This window comes from Belonocnema kinseyi, chromosome 4 (genome assembly GCF_010883055.1).
Source record: "Belonocnema kinseyi isolate 2016_QV_RU_SX_M_011 chromosome 4, B_treatae_v1, whole genome shotgun sequence".
Classification (NCBI taxonomy): domain Eukaryota; kingdom Metazoa; phylum Arthropoda; class Insecta; order Hymenoptera; family Cynipidae; genus Belonocnema; species Belonocnema kinseyi.
The window spans coordinates 44,659,236-44,664,365 of record NC_046660.1 but is presented as its reverse complement, the minus strand read 5'-3'; positions in this window follow the sequence as shown (position 1 = coordinate 44,664,365).

Below are 5,130 nucleotides of genomic sequence, written 5' to 3'. Positions count from 1 at the left end.
TTAAAAGCCCAAAACCGAATTATCATTGACCGCTGGTAAATTTTGAGTGTCTCATGGATTTCGCCATTTTTGTGCGACAGTTCCAACAGCCTTAAGGGCATGTGACAGAGCTAAATACCTATATTGCCGACCTCACTTTATCAGTTCACTGAATGTTTTTTTGAACCTAAGAACTTTTTTGTAAATAAAATATCGAGCTGGAACTTTGGAAAATGTATCATAGTACAATAAAGTACGTTTAGGTACTGCATTTTGGAAGGAACTTCACTGAAAATTATTTCATCTTTTTTCTGAACCTTGACATTTTTTGAACGTTCGAACTTTTTTTATGCATAAAATATCGGTCTCAAACTTTGAGAAATGCAAGAGCCGAAAGAAAACTACGTTTAACCACTAAGCTTAATAATAAAAGATGTAAAACAAAATATTTCAACTATCAATCCCATCGGCATCAGCCGGTAACGTTGTATACGAAAATAGGAACCCTCTAGAGTCTGGTCTAGTGGCAGCCAGGGTTCGTATTTTCGTGTACAACGTTACCGGATGATGCCGATGGGATTGATATTTGAAATTTTTTTTTACAACTTTTATGTTTAAGCTTTGTACTTAAACGTAGTTTTCTTTCGGCTCTTACATTTTTCAAAGTTTGAGACCGATATTTTATGTATAAAAAAAGTTCGAACGTTCAAAAAATGTCGAGATTCAGAAGAAAGATGAAATAATTTTCAGTGAAATTTCTACCAAAATGCAGTACCTAAACGTACTTTATAGCATTCTAATACATTTTCCAAAGTTTCAACTCGATAATTTATTTACAAAAAAAGTTCCTAGGTTCAAAAAAATATTCAGTGAACTGATAAAGTGAGGTCGGTAATATAGGTATTTAGTTGTGTCACATGCCCTTAAAGTGAAAATTATATAATAATTAAACAAAATGTTGAAGTGGGTAAAGCGAAAAAAGAATACTATACGTCTCCGGGACGTAGTATGAAGTTAAAATGGACGCGATAGACTGTAAAAGTCCAAATTTACTTTCAATAAATAAATAAAATCTGTATAGGGCCGATTTTAAAAAGAATTGAAATTCATAAATAATTTACAATTATTGTAATTTACAAATAACAATTTATAAATAAAGTTAATATTTCAAATCGTGCGTTGTGGGTATATTCATTAAACCCTTAGCCTTATAATATACCGTTCACCATACTTGTAAAACTTAATTTTAGAATGTTTTAATAGTATGTACGTATGAGAGACGTATAGTTAGTAACAAGCAATTTTCATTTCAGTTAGTATTCTAGGGCTAAGGAATCATTTAGAGATTATTAATCGTTTTGGGTTCGTTTTCAGCAAGTGGGGTTCATTTTCGTTGCAGCTCCTTTGGAACCAAAAATGGGTTTCAATGAAAACCCCAGTTTTTTCTGTGAGTTCTCTCATATGAAGAATGTTTGTTTTAATGTAAAGAACTATAACCTAAATTCTAAAAAATAATTATTATATGCAACTAAATATTACATGGCGTTACAAACAGTAATTGTTGATTGAATGACGAGATTCGTTGTTTGAAATAAACGTAGTATAAATTAACGAAATACTTCTTTAAAATTAATGAATATTTTTTGAGAAAAATAAGTTTGTTTTTGGTGATAAGAAGCATCATTTCGTTTATATAGAATAAGTAATAAAGTTAAATAAATATGAAATGATTCATAATACGATAGTGTTGTCTGTGGAAAATTAGTTATTTATTCCAAAGATGTGAAGATTAATCTGAAGAAAAATGTTTTCAAATTAAAGAAAGATTTCTTAAAGGCAAAGGAATATTTATTGATATAATCGACTCTGTCCTATATTTAAAGATAAAATATTTTGGTACAGTATGAGGGAATGTTGATGTAAACAGCGCCGAATTAACATTTTTCGGGTCCTGGGGCTAAACCTCGAAGGGGCCCTCTTAAGGGCAGAGAAAATCCCAATTTTGCTGTAACGTACGTAATTTTCTTCGGAAATACGTACGATACTGACTTTAGGAATAATAAACTGTATTTGTGAAGAAGTTATTAGTGCAAAGAAATTGAGTATTTCATAAAAAAACAAGAAATTGATTTGAAGAAAGCCGTTTAAAAAAAAACTATCACGCTACTGGCAGCCACTACTCCTATCCATTCATCATCATATACGACTGCATATTGTCCATATATCATTTATAATTTCAGAATTTCTAATTTCATTCAAATATTTTGGTTAATTTTAACACCCACTACGGCATCTTTAATCATTATATTACAAATAAAATTTCTGACGCAACGTGGTATCGCACACCTACATCTATACCTGAATCTACCGCCTGGCAGTCGCTAAACCTACGAATTGAAACTCGATGAACGAGCTATTCTCATAAGCTAAACCAGAAAAAAGGTCAAACATAAAATTTTAGACTCTCTTTTTCTAATTAAATATTTATGATTATACGACGTTATGTAAATGTAAAATGTGCAAACTGTTAATACGTATCTATAAAACAATTTTTAGACAAATAATTTTAATCGATTGAAGTTTTCCTTCGCGTAATATTTCGTTTTTTTCCCATTGTAGACTACTTTACAACTTTTTATAGTGATTCATTTCATTATCTGAATGCAGGGAAATATTTTTTGAACGGAAATTTTCTAACCTTTAATTCTACAAAATATGCTTTAAATTATAAAAACTACACAATAGTTGCTAGTATACTAAAATTCGGATTGAACAAAATTTTTTTTTTTGACAAATTATATACGTACTTATTTCAAATATATATTTCTTTACTCGAGTGAAATATTTTTTTTTATACGAATTACGTAACTTTATTTATAGAAAAAAATTTCTTTTAAAAAGATAAATTAATGCTTAAGTGAATCCATTACATTATTCAAGTAATGAACTTTTATACTGCAATAATTGTGCCAACTCCTTATACGAAGTAAATAATTATGTAACTTAATTAATATCCCTTTAATTTTTCTAAATGTTTGTTTGATTCAAAGAAACTATGTATATGTAATACGCATCTAAAAATTATTTAACTTAAATACCATATTTATTAATCCAAAGATTCGAAATCATTCAAAAAAATTAATATTTCTTCGAATGTGAAAGCCGGATTCATGAGAATTAATTTATGTGTTTTAAAAAAATCAATTCCTTCAGTTAATAATTTAACATTCTCAAGGCAAGAAATATTTCTTTGTATCAAACAAAATTGCACCTAAAGAAATGATTTCTTTGATTCAATGCACGGTTATGTTGTCTTCATACAATATTTAATAAAGTTAGGTAAATAATTTTCGTGTCTTAAAGAAATTGAGTCAAAGAAATGCATTTCTTTGGGTTCATACTTTTTTTTCAGTGTACATATTTTAAATGATTGTTTGGAAAGTGTTATTTGACAGTAAAATCTAATTGAAAAAGTATTCGAATAAGCTTTTACGAAGCTTTTTATATACTAAATAATCGTATCTTATGTTACATGTTCATTTAACAAAAACAACCTATATGGTAAGGTGTTATTATATTTCAAAATTAAGTCGCAAAATTTTGAATGGATCATCAGAAAGATGCTTTTTAAAAGAAACATTCTGTTCAACCAAAGGTATTAGGCGCACCATTGTTTAAAAAGAAAAAATGAATCCTCAACTTCTTCTTGCAGGATTAAGTTCACAGTCCGACAGGAATCCTAGTAGCGAACATCATTCCGTTTCTTCTCTTGGCAGCGAACATTCTCCTCACCGTGCTTTTTCTCGTCCCAGGTCCAGGTCTCCTTCTGGCAGACTTTCTCCTGTTCGATTACTTGGATATGAACTGGGAGAACTTGGATATGTTCGGCTTATTTCCCGCACAAATCAGAACCTTCGATTCGAATTCCGAAGATACGTTTTTCCTGTCTATGAATTAATTCAATTGCGAGTGCAACGGAATAAATATGAGTCCGTGCCAAATCGAGAACACATTGTATTATCAACATCCAGTGGTGACGTTTTCGCAATACTGGATAATACTGGACTTCTTAATGGAATATATAGAAGAAAATGGACTCATTCGAGAGTAAAAGTACAAATTACAAGCGGCGCAGTTGAGGACATGACCAACGACGAAATTAAGGATTGTCCTGTAGGCAAATATTACCCAATCTTTCAAACTTTTATTAAAGTTGTTACAAATTACGATTCACTACATTCCGACGGGATTATTAATAACGAACCTGATGTTGGTTCTTCTTCTGACAAACAACATTCTCCTGACCGCACTTCTACTACTGTGGTTCTTCCTCTTCATGTTGGACCCAGTTATTCTCCTGGCGGTTCTGCTACTATTAAAGTACTTGGACATTCACTTGAACGTCTTGGATATGTTAGACTTAGTCCTCGCAAAAATCAGAACCTTCTATTTGAATTTCGAAGATACGTTTTTCCTGCCAATGCAACAATTGCATTACGAGAAGAACGTCAGAGCAGTGGTCGCGTGTCAACCAAAGAACATATTGTATTATCAGCATCCAATGGTGACGTTTTTGCAATACTGGAAGATAATGGGACGCTTCGGGGAATATATAGGACGGATAGAAATCATTCAAGGGTAAAAATAAATATGATAAGCTCCGCAGTTATAAACATGAGCCGAGATGAAATTAAGAATTGCCCTATAGGCAAACGTCACCCAATCTTCCCAAATTCTTTTATTGAACATATTGCAGAATTCGATTCACTGCAAAAATTTTATCATTAGTTCAATAAGAACAGATAAACAAAAACATAATATTCTTTGTAATCCGAAGCAGGATCAACAGTAACTTAAGACATTAGAATGTTAATGGGCTATGGTTCTCAAGGCAATCATTAATTAAATCTCAAGGCAATGGTTCTTTCTACTTCTCGCACATTCTACATAGGGTAATCCAAATTTATTTTAGTAAATTTCGCGATTATCAGCCTCCTTACAAATAGTTTGCATCCTCAAAAAATGTATACCCAGTAAATAAAAAAATATTTGAAAGCCTAGTCTAATGCGTCTTAATCCTTTGCGTTTTTTTTCGAGGTTATGTTTGGCAGAATTGTTGTTTTTAGATTATGTTTTGAAGAATTTTTTAAT